We start from the raw sequence: 16,044 nt of genomic DNA, 5'->3' as shown, positions 1-16,044 counted from the left end.
TCTAAGTGTCAGATGATTTTTAATTCTTTTTTATTAGTAAATGTTTGCAAAACATAATCCATATGTTGTTCATAAGGGGGAATGATACATATCCATATCTTAATTCTTTTTACTTCCCATTCCCCTCCCTCCACCCCAGATCCCCTTCCCATCTCCACAAAATTGACCTTCCTGTTTTCTATAATCTATCTTGTATTTGGCTCTTTAAATTATTTATACTTTGAGTTTCTCATATAAGAGAAACCCCGCAGTATTTAACCATCTATTTATGATTTATTTCACAGAGCATTATAGTGTTAAGCTGTATCCATTTTCCTACAAATAACTCAAGTTATCCTTCTTTATGGCTAAGTAGTACTCCATGGTGTACATATAACAGATTTTCTTTATCCATTTATCGGTTGCTGAGCATATAGTCTAATTCTAAGATTTAGCTGTTATGATTTGTGCTGCTATAACCATGGGCATGCATGGATCACTGTAATATAATGTTTTCCCATGCTGGGAATATACATTTCACATGATGCACCTTCAAAGCTGTCAGAGAAACATCCTGAGGCCTCAGGGATTGCAGCTGACCCCTGGCATATACAGGTGTTAATTTACTTGTGAGCTAATGGTGCATCTAACATTGAGCATGACTTTATTGAAAGAACATTCAAAATTCAGCACTTAAATAAAGATACTGTGCTTCTGTCACTCATATTTTTATGATGCAGGGCTAATAAGGGAACTTAACAGGACAGGAAAATTAGCAATATTTGACTGCTCAGGTTAGAATAAAATGCATGCTTAGCTAAGCTTTAAAACCTGTCCTTTTAGAACTTTGTGAGCATTTAATCACTGTGTAAATTGTATAAATGCACTTTCATTAATGACTCCTGGAACTAGTAAGTGATAAAAGAACAATACTTGTCATTCTAATTTACAAAAACAATTTTCTAATTTTAGGTCCAGCATTTTTTGTCTTTATAGCTTTTTTGTCTCTTCACTTTATAATTTAATTACATGCAGCTAAAAGATACCTTTTTTCTTTTACGGACAACTGAAATTCTGCCTTTTTGCATGTTAATAAGCTCACAATCCTCTGAGAGTACCTATAAATAACACTAATATATGAAAGTTTTACTATAAGAAGTTCTACTATAAGAAAGGTAGTTGATGTCCCTTGAAATCCAGGGCCCAGGATGGGCCTGGGTCAACAGTATGTTGGCTTCACATGCATTAGCTAATTTAAAAGTTTACTTCTCCTAAATTGCACAATTTATACTAGTACTGTCCTCCACTCAGCTCTCCAGGCTTCTGTCTTGTGTCTGTCCTTCTGAAGGATGAGCCCCCACCAGCCTGACATCTCGAATCCCAAGGGGTGCCAACAGAGGGGCTGTTAATAGGGATGTGGGGAGCTTGGATTTGTGGGCCAGGATGTTCACAGTGCACACCCACGTTGCCTCGAAGAGTTGACCATTGAGTGGGAATGGAGGGGTGAGATGGGGCCGACTCTTCCTGTGGCCCCAGATTCCCCCACACAGAACCTCAGGGTATCTGAGGACTCTGCACTCTCGGATGCATGACCTTCTGGGTTGCTAGGAAGGAATATTTGCCAAATAAGAAAGTGGAACATATTTTCATTTAGGTGTTTACCTTGATTAATATCATTTAAACAGACAGACAAATTTGCCCTGTACCTCACAAATGTTGGGGGTGAGCACTCGCCACCCTCATCGTTGCCCTCATTGTTGGTTTCTTCTGCCAGGTGTGGCATGTAGCTGACCCCTGACACCGGTTAAAGCCCAGCTCTCCCTCTGATCTCTGCACTGTTATCTCTGTAGGTTCTATTTCTTTCCTGAGGTAGAAACAACTTTGAGATTCTGTGGATTGGCTCTTTAGGGCTGCGGTGGGAAGGGGTATGATGAGGCCTGGACTGGGAAGATCATCCAGGATGACTCAACCCTTTGCTGTGAGTTCTGTTCCATGTCTGTCATAGCACAGATCCCTTCACTGCAGTTCAAATATTCCAGTGGCCTCATTTCTCCAGAAAACCTAGGATGAAGGTCATTCAGGAAACACAGGTGTGCTGACATCCAGGACTTCAACTTTCTGTGTTTAATTTTTTTTTTCATTTTTAAAATGTTGGTACTTTTATCTAAATTTTTGATAGTTCTGTCTTGTGGTAGATTTTTTCCAGATGTGTTATCTTTCTATTACTGTGAAAAAAAAATACCTGAGAAAAACAACTTAAAGGAGGAGAGGTTTACTTTGGCGCATGGTTTCAGAGGTCTTTATCCATTGTTTCTGGGCCTGTGTGAGGCAGAGCACCATGGGGGAAGGCTGTGCTGTCCCACAAGACAGCTGGGAAGGGGAGAAAAGGGGTCCCAGAGACCCTCCCCTTCAACTGAGTTTCACTTCCTAAAGGTTCTACCACCTCCTGGCTGTGCCACAGGCTGGGGACTGAGATTTTAGCATTTGGGCCTTTGGAGGTCATTGGAGGTTCAAACTGAGACAGTATCTGTGGCACTTCTAAAAGAGATTAGCAGCCAAACTGCTGTCCTGAGGGAAGCAGACGGCTTCCATGATGAGAATGGGGTCATCGAAACCACTGAGGACCCAGGTGGAGCAGAAGGGAGAGGAAGGAGCATCCTCTCTGCTGGAGGTGGACATTCATCTTCTCAGTCACTAGAGCTCCTGGTCTTGGAACTCTGGACTCTGGAACTTACATCAGAGCACCCCACCCACCCTCTGGTTCTCCGGACCTTCAGCCTCAGACTGGAGTTGCTTCACTGGTGCTCTGCATTCTCAGGACTTCAGACTTGGGTTGAATTATACCACAGCTTTCCTGTGCCCCAGGTTCCAGACTGCAGAGCATGGGAGGACTTGGCCTCTGCAATCAAATGAGTTACTTCCCTCCATAACACCCACCCTGTGTGTGTGTGTGTGTTTAAATTTTGTTTCTAGTATTTCCTTCTCTATTTTTCTATCCCTTCCTCCCCCATGCAGTGGGTGCCATATAGCCTGCAACTGTGGAGAATACTCAGTTCTCTGGATCAACCCAGTACCACAACCATCTAATGTTTCTCTTTGATCCCAGTTATAGCAATTTGTCTCCTGAATCTTCCCTGATTATTGTCTTCCCCTTATTCCATAAAATAAAGCCAGCCTAAATCTAATCCTTAGTTCTTTGAATCCTTAGTAATTGATAGCAGCCAATATGACTGTGAGAAATCAGTAAGCAATGATTCAGATGCAGTGTGGAGAATGGTTAGGGTAGGAAGCAATGGTAGTGAAGAGGACGAACCCTGTCAGAGACGCTGGAGACTGCAGACAATGAATGGGATACAACAGGTGTCCTGGGCAGTGCAAATTCCAAGGCTTGACACACAGGAAGAGGCAAGCAAGATTCTCCAAGTTGAAGCAACTGCAAATATAGAGTGAGGCCTCCCTTTTGCTGCTTTCAATATCAAGGCTCCATGTGGAGTAGAGAGAAAAGCCTTAGCTTCCAATTTGTATTTCCAACTCTTGGTGTCCTCTTGCATGAAAAATTCCACAGGAAACAGGACAAAATAAAACATTTGTTTCTGCTCGACTTAGGAAAGGCTTGTAGAAGAGGATTTCCTTTCCTTTCCATCTCCTTCCTTCCTGGAGCAGCCTCCAGGGGCTCTGGGTGGCTATACCTCCTGGGTCTCACCACATTTTTCCTGGTAACTATGTGCAGGGGCTTTAAAGCCCATCAGATTGAGGCTCAAGTCCTGGTTTCCCATTTACTAGGTGGTGGCCTTGAATAAGTCATTCAGCCTCTGAGAGAGAAGGCTTTCTTTCTGTACCAGCACTCTGGAGACAATCATGTCTGCATTTACAGGAGTGCTGGGCACAGTGCCTATTACATGGGAAATGATAACAAAAGGCAAAAATATGTACTCTTCTGAGTAAAACTTTTCAAACATATACAGTGGGTATGGCTTGTGCCATGGCTAGAAAAATTTTATCCAAACAAGCAGGCAGAATTACTTTCATAATTTGTTGGTTTGGAAATATGGGGTTGTTAAGTTCAAAACTATCTATTTCTGTATGGCTGACAAATTCTTACACAGTGACAAATTTGGTGACGCTGAAATATTCCTGTCTTGCTCCATGCAGGTACCTTACGTCCCTTTGAAAAGCAGTCATTTCTGCATCCTTCTCATGTGTGCATCTCAGCACAGCGCACTGCTGGTGCTCAGTGGAGAGGAGTTGATTTACAGCTCCCTTTGTCTAGAGCCCCTGTCCCAGGTCATTTCAGGACTGGTTCTGAAAGAGCAACAGGGCTTTTGCAGGATTCATATTGTTTCTGTAGGCAGGACCATGTTGCACCTCTGTCTTTCTCTATTTACAACTTCCCTCCAACTTAAAATCCACTGTATTTTGGAATTATGCAACACAACAATGCCCTGAGCTTACACTTGCTATATTTCCTGGGAATTATGGACAACTTACATGCCTTTGTAGCAATATGCTTGTGCATATATCCTTGTGTTCAGGAAATTCAATTCAACCAAATAGTATCAACAGCAGAGTTGGAGAAGGGAATACAAAGAGAAAGAAGGTAATGTATCTCTGTTCCCCCATGACCAGAATGAAAAGTCCAATAAGAAATATTTACCCTACAATTCATCATGCAAGTATGTTTTAGGAAAATGAACACTGAAGCAGAAACCAGAAAGACCAACCACCTCTGAGAAGATGAACAGAAAAGGGAAGTCACACTAGTGTTGGGCTTTTAAAGATTAGCACAGGATATTTGTTAGTTTTCTGTCACTAGGACAAAATGCCTAACATAAATGACTTAAAGAGGAGAGGCTTACTTGGGTTCATGGTTTCAGGGGATTCAGTCCATATCTGGTCAGCTGGCTCAAGGGCAGAAATGACATGGTTGAAGAGCATAAAGAGAAAAGCTGTCCAATAGTGGCAGCCAAGAAGCAGAGAGAGAAGGAAGGAGATGGGAACAAGAATCACCCTTTTAGGTCACGACCACTGACTTGCCCCTTCTGATGACTCCCCTCTGATGAGGCCCCACCTCCTAACAGTGCATTGGGCTATGAAGTCATCAATGGATTCATCCACTGATGAATGTAGTGCTACCATGATCCAATAAACTTCCAAAAACTCCACTCTGGACCCACACGTGAGAGTTTGAGGGAACATTTTAGATCTTAATACAGTGTTTCATCAGATGGAGTGGGAAAAAGAGAGAACTGTCTACCATAGTAACATTGAGACTAATATCTCTAGGAGCATTCAGAGAAGGAGCAGTAGTATGGAGATGATTCTGGGGAATGTAAACAGTGAATAAGGAGTTACGAAGAGGGAAAAATATAAGGAAGATTCTGAAATTTGGAAACTATATAAAATACACACAGTCTTGTCTTCCTGTAGCTTAATGCTCTCAACACAATGCTGTTGACAACTGGTTATTATTTACTTACTTCAGTACAGCTAAGAGTATTTCCTGTATAGTGCTAGGAGTGTCTCTATACATGTACAGGATCATAGCTTGTAAAGTACACATAGTAATTTCCCATTATATAAGACATAAATGAAAGGGCTGACCTGGTTCTGTCAGTGCCCTTGCCTGAATCTCAGCTCTACCTTCCTAATCCAGTCAAGGAAAAATCAGTACAACTCCTGCATTTTTCTAAGCCTTGTAAGACAGAAAATTCTGATTCAGCAAGGTCAGTGCTTTGCCTGCTATATCTATCCATTCCTATTTCCATTTTTCTTCCATTTCTAATGCCACAATAATATAGAAAGCAGTGAGAAAATAAACATTTGAGTAAGAGGAAAGGCTACTGATGAATCCAGTTATCCCAGTTCATGCACAGACCTTGCAGATGTCTGGAGATTGGTCTAACAGAGGACCATAAGATGTAATCTAGGGCTGCAGCACTGGGTGCAGCTCAGTCCAGCCATCAACCAAGGCTGAGTGAGTGAGGAGGTCAGGGTTGGGGGCAGTGGAAGATAGTCACCGAGGATATGTCCCCCATCTCCATCACAGGATAAGCAAGGTCTTCCACTGAGAGCAGGAAGAGGAGTTGGGTCAGGGCACTGGAGAAAAATATGTATATTTGGAATTATGTATGGGAGAATTCAAGGGGAGCTGATACATAGCAACTGAAAGAACAACAGCAGATATATGTATAAAATGCAGTGGGAAGCCTGGGTTATGATGGAGGCGCAAGCTGCAGGCACAGTGTTATCACCCACAGTATGAAGTCGGGCTGCTTCAGACTTGGGGACTGACTGGTCAGGCTTGGGCTGCAGAAAATGAGGCAGGAGGTTTCTGCCCATGGCAGTCCTGATGGTTTCATGTACCTCCCCATCCCCATCCCAGGTCAAGCTGTCTTGCTCTATCAATGTGGATGTATGTGATTGTAGATGACAAAACACTGAAAGTAACCTAAGTAATAAAGGGAGTTTATTGGCTATTGTGGCAGTAGTTAAGATTGGTAACATACTTCAGTGGATTTGGTGGAGATTCAATGAGCTACACATAAAATGCATAAAATGCCCAGGATGTAGCTCAGCGGTGCCATGCCTGCCTGGCAAGTGCAAGGTCCTGAGTTTGATACATGGTAACAACAACAACAACAAAAGCATAAAACAGCTTCTAGTACACAAAAGGTACTCAATAAAGAATCTGGTATCTTAGCCCTGTCATTGAATTCTCCTATCTTTGCATCTCTCCTACCATGAAATCAGCTACTTCTTTGTTCATATACAGTAGGGGAAGTCCTACTTTAGAGTTCCTCCTGGGCCGGGGATTTAGCTCACTGGCACCACACCTGCCTCGCAAGTGCAAGGTCCCAAGTTCGATCCCTGGTACCAAAAAAAAAAAAAAAAAAAAGAATTCCTCCTGCAGAAGAATAAGGAACCATCTTTCTCAAATGTCTCATGTCTGAGTCACATTTCTGGCCAAATGAATATCACTCATTAACATTGTCTATCTTAGAGGAGACACTGTGGTTGGAGAAATGGGTTTGACTTGGGTAGCCAATTCTTGAGCTGGGGGCAGAGATGAAGTCCATTCCTAGTCCAAATTCATGGGTGAGGTGGCAGTCAGATATTTGCTAGTGAGACCACTGTAAAGTTCAGTTAACTGCTATATTCAAGGCAAAAAGTACAACTTGCTTAACTAAAATTGAAACAAAAAATTCTAGGCTCCAACAGAATTGTGAGCCCTACTGTAAAATTGTCATCAGAGAAATGGTCACATTATCTCTATGACTGTTGTGACAAATCATCTCACACTTTGTGGCTTACAAGCACAGAAACAATCTTTCATAGTTCCTAGACAGAAGTTTGAATCCACATTGCTGGGTCACAATCAAGAAATAATCAGGGCTTCACTTCCTTTGGAGGCTCAAGAGAAGAATCTATTTGTCTTATTTACTTTTTTCTCATTGCTGAGACAAAATACCAGATGCCCAAAGTTAAAGGTGCAAACGTTTATTTGGCTCACAGTCTGTAGAGGTTTCAGTTAGTTCCTAGCTGGCTGGCTCCAAGGCAGGGTGGCATGGCAGAGGGGCTTCACAGAGGAGAAAAAAACAGTTCAGGGCCCAGAAGGCAGAAGGAAGCAAGCAACAGCAGCAGCCTTCTTTCTGTCAGCCTTATATTCTATCCAAGCTACCCACCCTTAGGAGGGTAGCACTCACACCCAGGGTGGGGCAGCCTTAGTCTTATCATCACACCATGAATCAGTCCCGCATCACATTCTTAATCCCAGCATCACACTCCCTAGATTTAGCCACTTCCAAAAACCCTTGCCTATGATTGCATGAGGCTTTGGGGGGAGAGCTAGACACCAGCCATAAGACTATCCTCTGCCTCTTTCAGCTTCTAGTGGGCTGGACTGGCATTTCTCAGCTAGTGGCCCCATCACTCTGCTTTCCAGGCCAGCATTTCAGGTCACTCCCTGCTCCGCTTTCATGTCACCTTCTCCTCCATGTACGTTGTCTTTTGTAAGGATACGGTGAATTACATTCAAGGTCCATTCTGATAATCAAGGAGGAAATCCCAGCTGTAGGGTGCTAAGCCTAATCACATCTGCAAAAATACAGCCACAGAAGTGACAGGTCACAAGTTCTAGGGATGAACAGACATATCATTTATAGCCAGCACTCACCTGTTATAACTGTTTTTAGATCAATTACTCTAATTGTATTAATTTTTATATAACACTATATAAAATATATTATATAGGATATTATATATCATGTTATAGGCAATGGTATGTAATATGTAGTAACATTGCATAATACATTATTATATAATGTATAATTATACATAGCATTATATACTATACTTACTATTTTACAGTTACTCTGTGTAATATATAATGTATATGATTATGCAAAATTATGTATGATTATAATATAATCATAACAGTAATTATGTAATATATAATAAATCTTCTAAATATTACTTTATAATAATTATTATATTTAACTTTGGCAGAAACCCTTCTCTAACCAGTAGCCCAGGTCAACAGGAAAAGTTGTTAGTTATTTAGAAGCACATTTTGCAATTATAATATTTCCTTCATTGTAAGATTTCATCAGCTAAAAGCAGCTTGTGAGAGGGGAGAAAAGACTAAACAATAAATTAAGCATCTGCTTCAGTACCATTATTAGAAACATTATAAAAGGGGGGATTACATTTTGGAATTGAAAAAATATGGCAATTTATCTTGAAAGTATCACAAGAAAGTTACATTGTTTAAGACTGGACACTGTATGGATAATTACGTAGATCTTTTAAAAGTGCTTTCCCACGTGAGTGACTGTGCATTCTTGAAAGTTTTCCTGGGCGAATTCTCTGGCCTTTGAGTGGAGCAGGACGGTCACTTCTCTGTTGGTGTACGGAGCTCTCAGGACAATTCTGAGCTAATCTTGACCATGATTCTGGGTCACTTGAGTGGCTCTGCTCCTGAGACAGAGGCCACAATGGGACACAGGGCAGGTGCCTTCCTGGGCCCTTCATCTGCATGTGCATGATTTGTGGTTTCTTCTGAGGCAGTTAGGGGCTTGAAAGCTGCTTTTATTTATTTACTTATTTATTTAAATTCACTGATATTCCTTTCTTCTTTTCTTCCCCAGTACTGTGGTCGGAACCCAGGGATGCTCTATCGCTGAGGCTATTTTATTTATTTTGAGACACTCTTGCTATGTAGTCCAGGCTGGCCTTAAACACACAAACTCCTTCCTCAGTCTCCCAAAAGCTAGAATTACAGGTGTGTATCACCACACCTATCCGGCCCAGCCCTCTTTTCATTTTTTACTTTGAGACAAGGTCATGCTAAGTTGCCAAGGCTGGCCTCGAATTTTCGATCCTCTTTCCTCAGCCCCCAGGGTAGCTGGGATTACAGGCATATGCCACCATAACCAGTTGATTTTTCTACTTCTGAAAGTCACGCTTTAAGTTAAAAATTTCTGTTCTATAAATTTCCATTTGTCGAAAGACACTAGGGAAATGAAATTATTTTATCTTCTCAAGCGGAAGTAAAAAGCAGCTCTTCATAGGTCTTTCTTTCTTCTTTTTTTATTTTTTTGTTTTTAAAATTTTTTTAATTTTTTAATTTTTTAGTGTTTTAAATGTCAATGATCACAAAAACTTCTGGTTTCTCTTCATTATAGACTTGCAATGCTGAATATGTTATTGCTTTGACTTCTGTTCCCCGAGGATGCTTGGAAAGTGAAAATTCTTCTCCCCACCCAGTGGAATGTAATTTGAAATTTCTTTGATCAATTCTAAGCACTTTCACTTCCTTGGACTTCTACTTCTACTGCCTGGAGCGGCTCCACAGTCCCAGTGTCTGTCATGCACGCAAACATGGCCATGGCGCACTGCTCAAACGCCTCCTCCAGAATCTCTCCCCGCGCATGTAACTGGACATCTGCTGCATGATCCAAATATGCATACTTCTGAAAGACTGGAGGATACTTGGCCTTGATTGCTTTCTGGTCCTCAGTTAAATCGTAATCTCTAACATGTTCCTTTTCCTGTGCCATGATTTCTGAACTGAACATGCTACTTCAACCCATCTGCTTTTATTTTTTTTATTTTTTATTTTTTTTCAATTTTAATAGTTGTTTATGTAACTACATCTATCTACAAATGTGTTGCACCTACCTATATTGAAAACTCCATCATACAATGTTACTATCAGTGTTATTAATATTAATAATATTAATATTAATATCAATATTAATATCAGTAGTTTGAAAGAGCTTAAATGGAGAAAAAGTATTATATGTTTCCACTTTTAGGCTATTGGTGCTCTTTTTGTATTCTGGAAATTCCAAGTTTCTCTCTAGTATCATTTTCCTTCAGTCTGAAGAGCCTCCTCTAGCCTTTCTTAGTTTTTTTTCTTTTTTTGTTTTCCCCATTAAGTTTATTGGTACATTTTCAGTATAAAATACAGTTACATTCATCATTGGGATCTTGTACCATTACATGAGTCTCTTGGTTCTTATTTTTTTCCTCTTCCCTTGCCCTCCCTTCACCCCCTCCACCCTTCCCTATTTGCAAAGACCTTCTTTCCATTTTTTTTCCTCTTCTCATATTTTTTCCTTTCCCTTTTTTCCCTTCCCCTACCACTCCCAATTCCCCTGCTCTTTTAGACCTTTTCTTCCTGTTACACAATATCAGTTTTACATTTTTTAAATTACAATATTAAGATCTAGGAGACATTACCACAGATTTTACAGAATTTAAAAGGATATAGAAAGCATATTACAAAAATCCTTATTGAAATAAATTTGACAACTTCTAAGAAGTACCTTGGAAGACAAATTAATGAAACTAACTCTGGAGGTAATATAAAATTTGAATAGCACCTATTAAAGAAAGTATATTCCTAGCTTGAAAACCTACCTCTATGACAACAGCAGGCTCATAAACACTTTAACTGATAAATTACATCAAATAATTACAGCAGAAAAAAGAAGGAATACTTCTCCCCTCATTTTAGGAACTCAACATTGTGCTAATCCTAAAACTGGATAAAGATAATAGAAGAAAAAAGTATGAACATAGATAGACATTTGTTTAACAAAACAAACTATTGGAAGTCAGATCTGGCAGAATGTAGAAAGTGGTTTTGTTATAGGGATGGCAGTGTTGGTTCAGCATTGGAAGATCCACTCCCAAAAGTCATCATTTTCACAGAAGAAAGGAAAAGGCCATATGATCCTGTCACTAGTTGGAGAAAAAGTATTGGACTAAATTCTACACCTGTTCATGGTACAAGCTATCAGGAGACTAGAAGTAGAACAGAAATTTCTCAACAGATTAAAGACATGTACTCCGTACTTCCAGCAAGAATGCCTTATATAAATGGAGAAGATACAATGCTTTCTCCTTACGGTGGGGAACAAGGGCAGATATGCTTACTCTATCTGTCCATTAAACTTTGAAACCTAGTCCCCACCAAAATAGTCCGGCCATAAAATGACACAACTAGGATAGGATTGGCACAGCAGAAGCAAAATCTTTATATGTAGATGAAATGATCATCTACAGAGAAAATACTAAGAAATCTCTAGGAACTACTAGAACTTGTATTTGAATTTAGCAGGATTAGAAAACACAAGGTATATATAAAAATTCAGGTCTGTGTATACTTGCTATAAATGAAGAATTGGATATTGAAATTTAAAAGTTATGTAGGAGTACAAAGGACCTAGAAAAGTTAAAAACAAAAACAAAAACAATGCTGGAAGACGTTTAGCACCCAATTTTAAGACTTCTAAAGCTACAGTAATCAGGACAGTGTTGGTGTAAGGAAAGACATATAGATCATTGGAATAAAACAGAGAATCTAGAAATAGAACACACATATATGGTCCACTGAATTTTGAAAGATTATTTAACATTAGCATTTTATAGAATATAAACTCAATTCAAGAGCCGAAGAAGAGAGAGTGTTTTCAGCAAACGGCACTAGAACACCTGGTATCCGTATATAGAAAATTAACCTCAACCCTTTATTTCCATACATGAAAATAACTTGAAAGGATCTATTAACCTAAATATGAAAGCCTAAAAGTATAAAACTTTAAGAATAAATTATAAGGGGAAATGTTTATGAATTCAGGGTAGGCAAGAACTAGCTAGGATACAAAAGACATGATGTATAAAAGAAAACAATTGATAAATGAAATTCCATCAAAATTTAGAACTTTAAATGACATCATTAAAATGAAAAGTAATCCTTAAACAGACCATATTTACAATGTATATAACCTATGACCAGGATATATAAAGAATTCTTAGAGCTCATTAATAGACAACCCAATTAAAATGTAGACATAAGAAGATGATAAATAGCCAGTATAGCACAAGGAAAGGTGTGCAACTCTAGAATCAGAAAAATACTAATCAGTACAATAATAAGATTGAATTATACACTCATTAGGGAGATGAAGTCAAAAGTTTTAAAAGCTTTGTCATGACTTTTTCTTTTTGTTGGATTCTCCCCCTTTGCATTTAATTTGTCACACCCAATGGATTCATTCTGCTGGGCCTCCTGGGGTTATGATCCTCATTGTCTTTTCCTAGGGTATTGTCTAAAATTTTTTGGAGTGCTGGTTTGGTATGCATGAAGTTCCTGAGGTGCTCTTTATCATGAAAGTATCTTATTTCTCCATCAATTTTGAAAGATAGTTTTGCAGGGTACATCAAATCTGGGTTGAAGGCTGTTTTCCTTTAGGGCTTGAAATACATCACTCCAAGCTCTTCATGCTTTGAGGGTTTGCACTGAGAAGTCTGCTGTGATTCTGATGGGCTTTCCTTTGTATGTGATTTGTTTCTTTTCTCTGACTGCTTGTAGAATTTTATTCTTCTGTTGGATTTCTGGAATCCTAACTATTATATGCCTATGTGTAGATTGTTTTTGATTAAGGGTAGCTGGAGTCCTATATGCCTCACTTATCTGTATGTCAAGTTCTTTTCCCCTCCTTGGGAAGTTTTTTGCCATCACTTCTGTGAAGAGTGTTTTTATGTCATCTGCACTTTCTCCTCTTTCTTCATTGACTCCAATCAGTCTTATGTTATTCTTCTTTGCATCGTCTAGCAGCTGCTGGATTGATTTCTCATGTTCCCTTACAATTTCATAGTAATTTTTCTTTTCTTTCTCACTAATTGCAATCTTATCTTCTATATGTGAAATTCTATCCTCACATTGGTTCATTCTGCTGCACAGACTTTCTATGGAGTTTTTAATCTCTTGGAAATTTGTTTGTATCTGTTTTATGGATTCCATTTGTTTCCTATGTTGGGATTCCATCATATTCCTCAGATCCTCTATTTTTCATCTGTGTCCTCTCTAGATTTATTAATCATGTCTTGCACCATGAGCAAAATCTTTGCTGTTATCTGAGTAATTATTTCTGATTTCATTTTTCCCCAATCCTCTTTTGTTGCCAATTCAGAGAGTCCAGGTGGTTGAGTATCAGATTGTTCCATCTCATTTCCCTTTGGCGTTGCTGTAGGTGATCTGGAAGTCTGTTTTTGAGGCTTGTTTATGTGTTTTCCCATTTCCATGGGGGTGGGTGCTTCTGGCACCTGTGTGGCTCACCTTCTCTGCCCTAGGAGCTTGGGATGGCAGTGGGGGAGCTTCTTTCTGGGTGCTGGGACCAGCTCAGCTTCTCTGCCCTAGGAGCCTGGGATGGAGGCAGGGAGCTTCCTTCCGGGTGCTGGGACTGGCTCAGCTTCTCTGCCCTAGGAGCCTGGGATAGAGGCGGGGAGCCTGCTTTTATTTTTTTTAAGTCTCAGAATGGATGGATCTGGAGGTCCTTGTGTTAAATGAAATGACCAAGACATAGAAAGACAAGTTTTTCCCTCTCATGTGTAAGCTAAATATGTTGATCTGAAAGTAGACTAGTGATGACTGGAGATTGGTGGGAGGATTGTTTGCATGAGTGGAAATATCACCACAAATCCCATTTATACTTACAATTAATATGAATTAATGAAATGTTTTTAAGGATTAGCTTCACTTATCCAGGTGGGCTCAATGTAATCTTAATGACTCTGAAATTCGATGAGGAAGACAATGGAGTCAGAACCAGAGAGGAAGAGCCAATGGGCCTGGCCTGGCTTTGATTAACACCATGAGACAAGGAATGCAGCAGCCTCCAGAGGCTGGAAAAGCCAAACACAGGTTCTTCCCAAGAACTTTCAGGAGGAATTCAGACCTCCAGAAGGAAGTCTGACTTCAGACTTCCAGAAGGAAAAGATAATACATTTGCATTGCTTTAAGCCACTAACATTTTAGTGATCCCTTCTAAGCAGCACTGCTGTGACCCTGGATACTCTCTCTCTCTCTCTGTCTCTGTCTTTCTGTCTCTCTGACATAACTTACAGTCTTGTCTTCTCATCCATTTCCACCCTGCCTCCAGAGCTGTCTTTCTAAAATAGGGTGATGGTTAAGCTTAATTTTCATGTAATTGGCTTGGGACCCGCTTAGGGATTAGTAAAGCACAGTTCTGAGTGTATCTGAATGAGTCCTAGAGGTGAGACCTTTGGTACTATATTTGGACCCTGGCTGCTGCTTCTCTGGTTCCCTGCCCTGGATTCAGGCCACCACGAAGTAAGCATCTTTCCTTCACTGTGCCCTTCTGCCAGAGGTTTTGGCCTTGGAGCCAGATGACCATGGACTAAATCCTCTGAAATCATGAGCCAAATTAAACCTCTCTTCCTTTAAATTGTGGGTGTTGGGTGTTGTGTCCCAGTGACGGATAGCTAATACAAATGGTATAGAATTGGCCTTACTCATCTGTTTCACATCATCCAGTGACTTCCCACTGTTCTAAAATACAGTGGTACTTCTGTTCATGAACTCAGTTCTACAGGATTCTGGTCACAAAACAAACTGGATGAGAATGAGATCAAATTTCCCCACTGAACCTAACCACTGAATTTGATTCAGTTCTTGCCCAACTAGGTTTGTGACCAGAATCATGAAAAGAATCAAGTTCACCAACTGAGGCACCACTGTAAATCCCAAAGGCTCATATACGACCCACATTTGTGACCCTTCAGGGCTGTTGCCCTTCCAGGCCTGCTGTGATTCAATCCCTTAGAAGCCCCTTCTTCTCCCTGGACAGCTCCTCATCCTCTTAAGGCTGACTTCTCCCTACTGTTAAAGTCTCTGCTTAGCTGTAACTGCTTCCTGGAAGCCTTCCTAGTTCCTTACTTTTGGGTTAAGTACCCTTCTCTCTGCTCCTGTGAGATCCTGAAAACCCACCCTCATAAGCCAAGTTATAAACCTTAAGCCTTAAGAAAGGGAGGAACTCTCCATGTCCCCAGCAACTAGCACAGTGTTTAGCACGTGGTGCATATGTATTGAATAACTACACCAACAAAAATTAATTTCCCCAAACCATGTCAGTTCAGAACCACACCCCATTTTAATGGCTCTCCAAGGGCTCACAGATAGGTTGACCTGTTCCTCTCTCACCACTACTGAGAACCACATCTTCATCTATAATAATGGTCTGACCCACAACACTTGACCACACACCGTAAGTGTGCACTTGAGGGGCCTTCACAAGCCCTTCTGCATAGCCTGGTTTGGAATGAGGTTTCTTTCCAAACATACAACTTCTGAAATTTATTCAAACAAAAAGCAAAAACATAGGGGTGGAGAGCACCCTTGAACCTTACTGTGTGCCAAATGAATTGATTCTAATAACAGAAAAAAAACAGAATAGAGAAACAATGAAGGCAAAAAAAGCAGAGAATGAAAATATTCTGCATTTTATAGCTAATTTTTTTAGCTTGCAGACAAGTTTGTGATTGCAAGACATTCTCTCTTATAAAAATAATTCAATCCTTTCTTTAATTGTACTCACACTGATTGAGGCTATTTGATTAAATCTCCATAATCAAAATGCTTGTCCCTTATAGAGACATAAGACGTGAAAGGAAGAAAGAGTTTGCTGAATGCTGGAATTCCCCCTAGAAAGAAGTTTATAATTATCCGCTCCAGGTTCCAACCTTGCAGCAGTGTGG

The 16,044-nt window shown here is 40.1% G+C and overlaps 1 pseudogene; it reads right to left on the bottom strand.

Annotated features, from left to right (window-relative positions):
* Nucleotides 1-9,602: 9,602 nt before the first annotated feature.
* On the bottom strand, nt 9,603-10,043 carry LOC110343984 (tRNA-splicing ligase-activating factor archease pseudogene; annotated as a pseudogene).
* Between the last annotated feature and the right edge of the window lie 6,001 nt (nt 10,044-16,044).

This window comes from Heterocephalus glaber, unplaced genomic scaffold (genome assembly GCF_053883595.1).
Source record: "Heterocephalus glaber isolate CG9 unplaced genomic scaffold, H.glaber_assembly_v1.0 deba00001733, whole genome shotgun sequence".
Lineage (NCBI taxonomy): Eukaryota > Metazoa > Chordata > Mammalia > Rodentia > Bathyergidae > Heterocephalus > Heterocephalus glaber.
The sequence above is the reverse complement of the archived record's forward strand: the minus strand, read 5'-3'. Positions and strand labels throughout refer to the sequence as shown.